Source organism: Pseudonaja textilis, chromosome 10 (assembly GCF_049901715.1).
Source record: "Pseudonaja textilis isolate UNSWEBS1 chromosome 10, rPseTex1.2, whole genome shotgun sequence".
NCBI lineage: Eukaryota > Metazoa > Chordata > Lepidosauria > Squamata > Elapidae > Pseudonaja > Pseudonaja textilis.
In genome coordinates, this window is record NC_141999.1 from 25,880,953 (window position 1) to 25,892,382 (window position 11,430).

Below are 11,430 nucleotides of genomic sequence, written 5' to 3' on the forward strand. Positions count from 1 at the left end.
AACTCCTTCTCCAGGAAGTTGTTTTGGTCAGGTCTGCAGGTAGAGTGGCCCTCTCGGGAGCAGCCCCTTCCCACCGCTTCCTTCCACCGCCAGCGGGCCAAGGACGATCCCGAGTCAGCACAGCCAGCCAGGGCCAACTTCCAGGATCAATTCCTGGCTCCTGTTTCTTTGCTGCGTTTTCCCAGCATGTTTCCTCCTGACCCAAAGGGCGCTGGGAGGGGAGCCCTTCCCTGCTGTCTAAGCAGAGCCGCCCCCGCCCTAAGGTTAGAGAAGGGCCCGCTTTCTGGGGGCCCCGTGAAGCCCCTCGGGAAGTGGTTTTCCTTGTGGAGGCGGCCCGCGCCCAGCCCAGCCCAGCCCAGCTGGATTTCGTTGAAGCTGCCCTTCCCGGAAAAGAAACCGCGACGGGATGGGGGGCGTTTTTCCACTGCGAGGGGTGTGTGAAAGGGGAGCGTTGTGATCCCTTGCTCTCCTAGATCCCTGCCGGGGGGAGGAGAAGGTCCCCGTCGCGCTCTCCCAGCCCCGCAGCCAGCTCGCTTGAGCACGACTGGTCCCCTTCCCCGAAGCGGGGACTCCCGCCCACCAGACCCGCTCCAGGACAACGGCGCCTCCCCGCTGCCTCTTCTTTGGGCCGCCGGCTCGCTCGTCCTCTCCGGCGCGGGGATGCCGGCCTGGCCATTTCTTGGCTCTCGCCGTCGCTGGAAGGCAGAGGCGCGGCAAGCAGGTACAACGCGACGCCGGTTTCTTTCCGGCGCGTCCTTTTGCAGGGAGCCGCTCCAAGCGGGCAGGAGCCGGGCCGGGCCGAGGCAGGCGGGGAGGGGGCGCGGCCTTGCATCCTCCGGCCCCGGGGCGTGGCCAGGCGGGAGGCGCGGGCGGGCGGCGGCGGCGGCGGCGGCGGCAGAGACGAAGCGGAGTCCGCGGGCGGACGGAACAGCAGGGGCGGCATCGGGCCCTGCCTCGCTCCTTGGATGCCGAGTCGGGAAGAGGATCGCCGCTCCCGCACCCAGGTGAGGACGCGGCCGCGCCGGCCAGCAGCAGCCGGAGCTGCCCGCTGGCGGGGACGGCCTGGGGAGGGTCTCTCTCTGCCTTCACCGTCACCCGAGCCCCGCTCAAGAACCCAAAGCAGCCTCCCCGGCCCTTGGCGGCCTTCCACGGAGAGCAACCCTTTCCGGGTTGCCCAAAGGGAGTCGCGGGAGGGGGCAGGAATCGCATCCCGACGCCCCCGCGCCTCCGCCCAGCCGCTCTCCAGCGGGCGCGCCGGGAAGGGCTGGGCTTCCATCACTGCGAGGCGGGGGCAGGTTGTCCGATGCGCCCCCCCGGTCCTTCGCCCCGCCACACCTCAGGCTGGCCGGGAAGCTTCAGCATCCTCCTGCCTTCGCCCGGCTGCCCCACCCAGCGTTCCGGCTCCTCGAGCGCCCGCCATCCTCCTCCCCCGCGCCGAGGGGGTCGGATGGAGCTGCCTCCCCAGCGGGGGAAACTTTTCGCCCTGCCCTCCCCGCCTCCCTTTCTGAGAGCGGGCCACTGAGTTCCCCGCCAGGCTCGCAAGGTTTTGGGGGGGGGGGCGCGCAGGATGCTGCTCGCCTTGCATTGCTGGGAACTTCCAGGAATGGCGCTGTGTGTGTGTATGTGGGTGTTGACAAGAAATTGGGGTGCGGGTCATACATTCTGAGATGGGCTTCCCCACAACGACCCCTTTGCAGAGAGGCTGGGAGGCTGCAGTTTAGCCCCCACCTCCCCACCCCCCATCTCCCATCTCCCAGAGTTTGCCTGGGGAAGGCCCACCTCCAGCTGGGCTCCAGGAAGACAAGCCCCGCCTCTCCCTCCACCTCCTGCCTCCCACAGGGAGTCCCACTTGCTGCCCCGGCCCCCCCTGCCTGGGCTATTTTCAGAGGCCTGCGCAGTCTGCTTCCTTCCCTCCAAGAGACTCTTTTCCTGGGTGGGGCCATGACATGTTCAAAGTCGGCTGGGGGGGGTGGGGGGAGTCTCCCTGGCGGGCTCCCTTGCGGTCAGCCTTGGAGGAAATGAAGCTGCCTCAGGGACTGGCCAAAATGGGGCGGGGAGTCAGGTGAATTTGGGGGAGCCCCACTTTGGAAAACAGCCATGGAGGAAGCCAGGTAGCATAGCCCCCCCCCACACCCATCGTTTCAAGGGAAGGGGTTGCACAGGAGAGTGACTAGAGTTCCAGAAGAGGCTGCCAGGCCTTGGAGGGGGCCACCACCCAGGGAGCCCCTCCCTGCGCAAGTGAAGACTCCAGAATGTTCTTGCGCTGGACCCAGCAGGGCGGCTCCTTCCTATTCCTTCCCCAGCAAAGCTCCAGCGGTTCTGATGAAGGGCACCTCCCGCCCACAGGGGGGCCTTTCTTGGGGGCTGCACAGGCAGAGGCCTGGTTTCTCTGTCCCCCCCAAAGGCAATGCTCCCATAATCTATATTGAGTGGGGGGAGTCATCCTTGGGGAAGGAATGCTTTCTGCACTCTGCATGTTGCTCAGAGGACACCTGCTCATTGCATATCCTCCTGCTCGGGATCCTCCCTGGGCTCCTGCTGAGCGGGGCCGGCTGCCCACTGGGGTGCTGTCTCCGGGCCTTGGCCTGAGGAGGTGGCAGCCAGAGGGTCCGGGGGCACCTTTGGGGTCCTTGGCCCTTTTTCATTCCTGACACTGCAGACCCACCATGGAAAGGCCCACGCACGGGCAGCCCACGGAACAGGTCCACGCAGGCCCTTCCCGTCCTCCTGGCCGCTCTGCCAGGCCCTTCCAGCGTTTTCCCGGAGGAAGCCTGGGTGGCCCCAAAGCCTCCCCAGCTGGATGAGCCTTTCCCAGCTGCAGCTGAGCGAAATCCTGGGAGGGAGAGAGGAACCCTGACCGGGGCCCAGGAGGCTGGAGTGGGGCAGGGCAGGGCCAGCTGGTCTCCCTGGAAGCCCACGAGCCCTATGGGGGAGACCTGCTCATTTGGGTCACACCTGCCCTCTCTGCACTGCCAATGCCAAAGGTATCACCTGATGTGTTCCAAGATGCGCTCCAGACAAACGGGGGCACCAACCCAGGATGGCCTGGAGAAGACCCCGCCCTCCCTCGGCTCCCCTTGGGGAAAGCGGCCAGCAGCGCTGTGGTCTGGCTAAGAAACCGGGGGGCAGCGGGAGGGGGAGGGAGGGAGGGAGGGCAGTTGTGCCCACCTATTTTTAGAGCAACATGCAGTTTCACACAGGCAGCTCTGTGTGCAGCTGAGAGAAACCAGCGTCCGGCTGTCCTACCCTGGGCTGCTGCTTCTGCCCTGAGTTGGGCATTGCCATGGGGCGGGCCTCGGGCCGGAGGGGAGGAGTGATGGAAAGAGGGCCCGTGTCTCCTGGAGAGGCAGCCTCCGCACAGGGACCCCAGCACAAGCATGTCGGCTCAGCCTGCAGCTGCACTTGCACACAAGGCTAGGCTCACCTTGTTACTTGGGGGGGGGGTTACTTATGCAAGTGGCCCCCCATTAGTGAGGTTCAACAGTTGACCAACCCCCCAAAACAGATTGACTCAGGAAGCAGGTTGTACAAATGTAGTCAACGTTGGATTCGGAGGTGCTGTGCCTGCCTGTCTCAGGTTCCTCAGGGTCGGCCTGCCCTAGAGGAGACCTCCACCCCCACCCCCACATGGGCATCTGCTGGGTCCGGCGGTTCTCAGGCACCCCCCCCCTCACAACTGGCCACCTTCTTCCCTGACCCAGCCCGGAAGTGCAACAGAAGCCCACCGGGCTCCCAGGCCTCTTTCCGTCAGAAGCTCCCTAGAGCTCACCCAGCCCCACCCCACCATCACACCCCCACAAACAGGCTGCTCTCTGGTGCAGGAGAGGCAGGAAGCCATAAGCTCTTCTGGGCGGGGACAAGCAGCAGGCAGGCCTGGAAAGGGCCCCTCCTGCTTCCCCCTCCTCGAGCAGCCAAGAGCAGGATTCCTCCGAGAGACCCCCGGGACCTTCTGCCCTGGTCCTGGTCCCCAGGGAGGATCTCCCCCCGCCCGTCTCTCTCTCTGGGCAGGCAGAGCAGCTCCCTCTCCCGCCCTCCTGGGAATGAGTCCCCCCTGCCCCCCCATCAGGGCCTGCAAACCCTTCAGCCACTCGCTCGGGGGTGCCAGGCCTCCCCTGGCCGGGGTGGGGGGGGCAGCCTGGTGGCAGCTGAGGAAACATGTCCCTCCTGGCCAAATGTTTGCCCAGCCCTGGTGCAGCTGGTGTGCTGGATGTGGAAGAGGGCGGAGGGCCGGGACACGCACAGCTGTTGAGGGACCCCCCGAGCCACTCAGGGGCAGCTGCTCGCCTGACGTGGGGAGGGGCCCTCCGTGTTGCCCTTTTGTTCCCACCAGCTCCGGGGCAGCTGTTGCATGGAAAAGTTTGACTTTGCTAAAAGGCCATCTCTAAACAAGGCCTCACCCCTCCACCCACCCCCACCCCCCCGCACACAGACACCCATCCCCTAGCCCTGTCTGCGCCTGGGCCCCTTCGTGTGTCTCCCCCGAGTTCCAGGGGCTTCCCTTTGTGCCATTGTGCGGGGCGCACGCTCCATACAAAAGAGACCGGGCTCCGTCTGCACTGTGGGGCAGAGACCATTTAACGGCCTGGACCATCTGTGAGCTGAGGGGCGCCTGCAGAGACGACGGCCGGAGAGTTGGCCAAGGTGAAATGAGGCTGCCCTCTCAGCCCTCGATGACGTCCGCCCAGGCCAGGTTGGCTTTCACAGAGTCTGGGGCTCAAGGAAGCCACACGGGGCGGGGGGGGGCTTGCGCCCCTCCCCGCAGTTCTTCAAGACAGCGAGACTGGCAGGGAGCAGAAGCGAAGGAGGGACGGAGCTGGGGTCTACTGGCCCTCCAACCTGGGGGTGCCAGTGAAACAGCATGCAAAGTAAGCGGCCCCCTTGCGAAGGGGCCAGGAGGCCACCTCTGAGGCCAGCCACTGCTTCCAGGGGAAGGGAGGGGAGCGCTCAGCTCTTCGCATCTTTTGCCTTCTTAGGGCATGACTGAGCCCCCGCGCCCCAATGGGCTGGGAGGTGTCGGAGGAGACATCTTGCAATGCCAGGAGCTTCCCAGGAGGCTGCAGCCCTGGGAGGAGGGGAAGGGTCTCCTCCGCTCTGCAGCTGAACTCTGTCCCCACCTGGCTGGGCCTCAGGAAGCCCGAGGAGCAGCGCCCGGAGGTGGGCTCTGCGATGCCCGGCACCCCCTTTCCTGGGAAGACCACCTCCGATTAGGGCTGAGGGACATCAGGTGGGAGGCCCAGGGCGGGGGGCTGCCCCGAGGACTTTAGCCACCAGATCAGGGTGAACTTTGGAGCATCTCCGCCCCTCCCCCGGCCAGAGAATAGGCCACCCCCGTTTCTGACGTCCTGATGAGGAAAGGCTGGTTCGGAGTTTCCTGGGCAGACCAGGGCGATCCTGCCAGAGGCCGACCCTCCTGGGCACCAGAAGGAGAGTCTCGCTGAGGCCTGGGCCTGCCTGCCAGGGCTGTGCGCGGCTCCTTCCCTGGAGGGCAGCTGGGCTCACCTGCCCTCTCCCACCTCAGGCCCGGCAGGGGTGAACAATGAACAAACTGCGGCAGAGTCTCCGGCGCAAGAAACCATCCTACGTGCCCGAGGCCAGCCGCCCCCACCAGTGGCAGGCCGATGAGGAGGCGGTACGTAAGGGGCGCTGCAGCTTCCCGGTGCGGGTGAGTGACCGCCCCTCTCCTTCTTGGGCTTGCCCCAGCGCCTTTCCGCAGGCCCGTTAAGGCCCTGGCCAGCGCCTTTTGGGGGCAGCCCTGGTGATTGAGCCTGCGCTGGGTCCCCTCGATTTGCGCCTCGCCCAGCAGTGGGGGTGGTCAGATTCTGAGCATCCTGGGCACCACACAACGTGGCTCCTGCTGCTCTCTCACTTCCGTGGCACAAAGGTCAGGTCCTGCCTGCTGACCGCTCCTCCTTCCTTCCTTCCTTCCCTCCCTCCCTCCCCACAGTACCTGGGCTACGTGGAAGTGGAGGAGTCCCGAGGGATGCAGGTGTGCGAAGAGGCAGTGAAGAAGCTGAAAGCGGTGAGGGGCCAGATGTCCAAGGAGAGCTCTGGCCAGACCAGAGGCTGCGCATGTCCCGGGCTCTGAGCAGTGCGATTGCAGGGGACTTAAGCCCCGTTTGCAGCTTTCTTCTTTGTCTTTTTCTTAATTCGGCCTTTGTTAGTGGGGGGGGGGGCGGTCAGATGGCCACACAGAATCATAGTTCATGCTGGGCCCCATCAGTGCTGAGCGGGGTTTCCCTCCTTCAGGCTGAATGTGCCCGGGGAGATGGCGGGGGGCGGAGGTTGCATCCCAAAACGCCTCTTTGGTCTTTGAGTGGCGCCCCATCCATGAAGCCAGTTCCCCTCCCAGGGATCAGAGGTCCCACAACACGCTTGGGAAGGCTGACCGTCGGCCATTTCAGCAGGTCGTGTCAGGGCACACAATGGTTAAGTGTGCCGTGCCACCGCAGCATACCGCAAAACAAAGTTGCTCCTTCTAAAACTTTTTAAAATAAGGAATGATGAGTTTTAAGGATTCTCTTCAGATCCCAAGACTCAAAATGAGCAGGCAGAATTTATACTTTGCTCTGCGAAGCTGCGGTTTGTCGTTTGTATGAATTCCTGCAGAGGCAGCCAAGGCATTGATTAGTGAAAGATAATTTGATGTACGCAGGCTTTTAGATGGAACCATCGCTGGGCGGGGGGGCAGCCTGCCTTTGGGTGGGGAGGGGCTGCACCTCTCTGCTGCTGAATCTCCCAGAAGGCAAAGAGCGTTTTTCCCTGGGGGCTGGGGGAGGAGACGTTTCCACTGCAAACTGCAGTGTTTATAAATAATGTGCCAACAAAAATAGAGTGGCCTGACTAAGGAGGCCTTTTAGTCTTTTGAATAATTTAGCTAATTAATCCGAGGCACAGGTTGCAACGGGCACTTTGATTGCTTGCTCTTCATCCAGGAGCCTCCTGTCTCCTCCTCCTTCCTGCCGGCCCTCACCAGCCCCAGCCCCACCTAGACTGGCACAAGGCTAGGTGGGATCCATCCATGTACAGTGAGGATCCCTGTCCACCCAGGGCCTGAACATTTGGGCATTTGGAGCAAAATCCAGGGGCCCCCACCCAGGTGGCAAGGAGGGCTTCTCTCCTGCTCTCCCCCCCCCCCACAGCCCGGGCAGAGGAGTTTGGAGTAGGGGAGGGCCTGGGGGCAGGAGGGCTAGGCCCCACTTGGGAGGGGGGCCCAGGCCGGCCCTTTGTGGCCCTGCTGATGCACTCCTCCTCCTCCTCCTCCTCCATGGCCTCCACAGAGCGGCCGCAAATCCGTGAAGTCTGTGCTGTGGGTGTCGGCCGATGGGCTGCGCGTGGTGGACGACAAGACCAAGGTAGGCACCTGGTGGTGGGGGAGGGCAGCGTGCCAGTCCGAGGCTGTCCCACCTCCAGTGCCCAGAAATGGCTGGCTCCGATTGGGGGTGGGGTGGCAGGAGGCAAGGCTCCCCTTGAGCCAAAGCCAAGCGGTTGCTTGGGGCGGGGGAGGGGGGCTCCTTCCTGATCCGGGGCCAAGCTACAATGATGAAAGTGCCCAGACCATGTGCAGACTGCTTCCAGCCCGACAAGGCAGGGAGGGGCAAACGCCCTCTTACAGTGTGGTGGGTCTGCGGTTGTCCTCCCCCAGGACCTGATTGTGGACCAGACCATCGAGAAGGTCTCCTTCTGTGCCCCGATCGCAATTTCGACAAGGCCTTTTCCTACATTTGCCGGGACGGCACCACCCGGCGCTGGATCTGCCATGGCTTCCTGGCCCTGAAGGACTCGGTGAGTGCTGGGGTCCCCCCGCCCCGGCACGAGGGACGCCCCCACCTGGCAGAGCTTCTCCCCGCCAGCCCTCTGTCCAGGGAGGGAGGGACCCTGAGGAGAAGCTGCCCCTCGCCTGGCGGGTGGCCAGGGTACCCTGCGAGCCCCTGGTGGCCCTGGGAAGGTCTGGCAGGTTTCCGGGCTCTTTTGGAGGGCTGACCTGTCAGTCAACGAGGGAAAGGGAGGCAGCCTGCCCAACCCTGGGGCCACCCTCTCTGCCCCTCTCTGGCGCTTCGGCCACCTTTCCAGACCCAGGGAGGGAAGGGCGTGCCCTGTTTGCCAGGTTCTGCCCCCAGCAGAGCCCCACCTTCGCGCGCTTTGCCCCTCTGTGCCAGGGAGAGCGCCTGAGTCACGCCGTGGGCTGCGCCTTTGCCGCCTGCCTGGAGCGCAAGCAGAAGCGCGAGAAGGAATGTGGGGTGACGGCCTCCTTCGATGCCAGCCGCACCAGCTTTGCCCGGGAGGGCTCCTTCCGGCTGCCTGGACCACCGGCCCCACCACCCGCCCCTCTGGAGCACGCCCCCAGGGTAGGAAAAAGGTAGGGGGCACCGGGCCATTGGCGTGAGCTGCCCCCCGGGCTGCAAGCCTTGTGCTGGGACTGCCCCGCTGAGAGGTTTGGAAAGGCAGCTGGCTGTGGAGGATGGGACGTGGGGACTACTTCTGTGGGGGGGGAGCCAGTCTGACTCTCCTGTTCTACTGGCCCCTCGGATGGGGGTGGGGAAGCTGCTCTCTTGTGTTCCCTGAACTCTTCACTCTCTGTGTGCCGGGAACAAGCCGGGATCAACCTGCACGGCTTTCCAAGGAGGGGAGAGAACCCATTCCAAGAGACTCTGCACCCTGACACCCCCCCGCGCCAAGCTTTGCTGCCCCCACGGGGGACGGGGGGCTGGGCCGGGCTGGGGGCTTTGGGGAGGGGCACCAGCAGAGCCCCAGTTTCTCTCCTCTCTTGCAGTGGAAGCAGCGGCCGCCCCTTGGCCCCGGCCCCGGCCCCCACCCAGCCCGGCAGCGCCTCCCGCCCCAGGGGCCGCCTCCCCAGAGGAGGAGGAGGAGGAGGAGGAGGAGAAGGCAGAGGCTGGGGGCGCACGCCATCCCACGCCGCCATGCCCCCTGGAGCAGCTGGTGCGGCAAGGCTCCTTCCGAGGGTTCCCCACCCTGAGCCAGAACTCCCCTTCAAGAGGCAGCTCTCCTCCGCCTCAACGAGCTGCCTTCCACCCTGCAGCGCAAGGGCCGCTCCGAGAGCAGCAGCGGGGCGCAGGTGAGGCGGGCAGGGGACGCCCAGAGCCCATTTCCAGGGCTGGCGCTCGAGGGAGGCCCGGGGAGAATAGCAGGGGAGGGCCCGAGCCCCCAGATGCACTGAAGGCTGGACTCCTCCCTCCCTTCTGCCAGAGGCCGAGGCAGCTCCCAGCAGGGACTCGGACAGCATCTCGGCTCTCTGCACCCAGATTGACGCTTCACTCGCCCAGCCGGCTGGAGAGCCCCCCGCGGCCCTGGGGACAGCGGAAGGGGGCAGCGCAGGTACGGCCTGAAGGCCCCCTTCCCCTGGGCTGGGGGGGCAGCTTGCGAGGGCCCCTCTTTGACATTTGCCTTGCCCTCTTCTCAGGACCCCCTTCCTCATGGAATGACCCCCAGGCCCAGCCCCTGTTCCAGCCGGGACACAAGAGGACCCCCTCGGAGGCAGAGCGCTGGCTGGAAGAGGTTGCCAAGGCTGCCAAGGCTCAACAGCACCAGCAAGTGCCCCTGGCCGCCCCACGCCTCTGCCCAGCTTTCCTCTAGGCTACGGGGCAGCCCCCTCCCCCAGGCCTCTTTGCGTCTCCCCACGTGCCCCCTCCTTTGTGCCCGTGGGCACTGCCTACGTCCTGCCTTGCCCTTCCCTGCCCTGCCCAGCGTGCCCGTGGTGGGCATCACGCCCTCCCAAATGGTGACCAATGCCTTCTGCTCCGCCACACAGGCCCCGTTACAAGTTTGGGGCTCAAGGCCAGCCCCTTCCCTCAGGCCCTCCTGGACCCCCTCGGCTCAGAGCCAATGGGGCTGCCTGGCCCTCCGAGCAAAGCCCCCAGGCATTTCTGCCTCCCACCCTGAGCCCCTGGACCCCTTTGAAACCCAGTGGGCTGCCCTAGAGTCCAAGGCTACCACTGCTGCCCCCAACCCCTTTCTGGCGACCGGCAGAAAACCTTGGAAATTGAATTGTGAGCCTGATTGTGAAGGTTCCCCCTTAGCACCCCACTTGGCTAGGCCAGATTGTCTAAACCTTGAGTGGGGAGAGCTGGCTGGGAGCAGCGCTCGAAAGGCGGCCAGTGGGGATCGGGGGAGCTGCCCCCAAGTGATGGGGGAGCCCCACAGGCACTGATGGTCTGGCCAGATCACGGCTGGGAAGCCAGTTCCACTCCTGCCCAGGCCGAGAGTCGGTGGCCAGTTGGAAACCAGGGTAAGCGGGAGGCCTTCTGGGCCGGCCCCAGCCTCCAGAGAGCAGGGGACGGGTGGGGTGGTCTCTGCTCTCCCCACCCCCACCCCGTGCAGCCCCAGAGCATCCCTGTCTTGGTCAGTGAGGTCCCCCACTCCGTGCATGGCAGGCCCCCTCCTCCCTGGGCAGCTGTCCTCTCCCTGCCCAAAAGGGGGCGGGGCATCATTGTGGAGCTGCTGGGGAGGCGCTCGGTGCCCTACTCCCCCCCCCCAGGGACCCTCCTCAGGCTGAGCTTCTGATAGGAGGTGCACACGGGGGACCACAAACAGGGTTGGCCTTGGGGTCCTACCTCCCCCGCAGGAGCCAGAGTCTGGATTAATGGGAGATCCATAATCTCTTTTTTTGGGGGAGGAACAGGCTTTCCACTCCAAAACTTAAAGGGTGGGGGTGGGCTTTGGGGAATGGTTATTGCAGGTGACATTCCCCCCCCCCTCCTCTCAGTTTTGGCTGGGGTGGAGCAAAATTCTTCAGGCTAATCTTGTTTTTACACATTCCCAGTTTGGCAGGGTCCTCGTGCTCAAATCACAGGGGAAGGGAGTGGGGGGCGGCGAGGGGGGGCACAGGACATTCCCATACATTCCAGGATGAGAGAAGCTCCCTCACTTCACCCCGGTAATCCAAGCATGGGGGAGTGGGGAAGAATCCCTCCAAGATGTAAAAGCTTGGGAAGGTTTCCTTTCCTGGGGGGGCCTCAGGGCCACGAACCATGTGGCCGGCCGCCAGGCATTTTCCCACAGGGTGACCTGGGAGGAACAGCGGAGGGAGGCCTGGGGAGGGGAGGGGGGGCTGCTCCTCCTCCAGTGGGACAGCCAGCCTCAGGCAGGCTCTTGAAAGCAGCTGCCTCCCTCCAGCTGTCTGGCTCAAAGGCAGCAGCCCCTCCCTCCCACAGGGCTCCTTGGCCTCCTCAGCCCCCCCTCCAAAAAACAGAACTGCCCTTGCTTCTCTCCCTGCCCCCCCAGCCCCCACCTCCAGCAAGCAGAGAAGACGGAAGTGGAGCAAAGAGGCCTTTCCTGCCCAAACTGCCTGGAGGTCCCCCAAAATGGCTGGGGGTGTTATTTTTTATCTTATTTTGAAACTTTTTGTATTAAAGAATCCCACCTGTTTGTATTATATAATAAATAACAGAGCTAGTAATATAATACCCCACTGCA

General features: G+C 64.3%; 1 pseudogene across 1 annotated transcript; it reads left to right on the plus strand.

Moving 5' to 3' along the window:
- The first annotated feature begins 820 nt into the window (after nucleotides 1-820).
- Nucleotides 821-10,890, plus strand: LOC148124995 (numb-like protein; annotated as a pseudogene). Its single transcript, XR_015744712.1, has 9 exons — nucleotides 821-1,004; nucleotides 5,519-5,662; nucleotides 5,945-6,019; nucleotides 7,278-7,352; nucleotides 7,643-7,782; nucleotides 8,157-8,363; nucleotides 8,777-9,044; nucleotides 9,178-9,333; nucleotides 9,419-10,890. The product of XR_015744712.1 is annotated as a numb-like protein (transcript).
- Nucleotides 10,891-11,430: the final 540 nt, after the last annotated feature.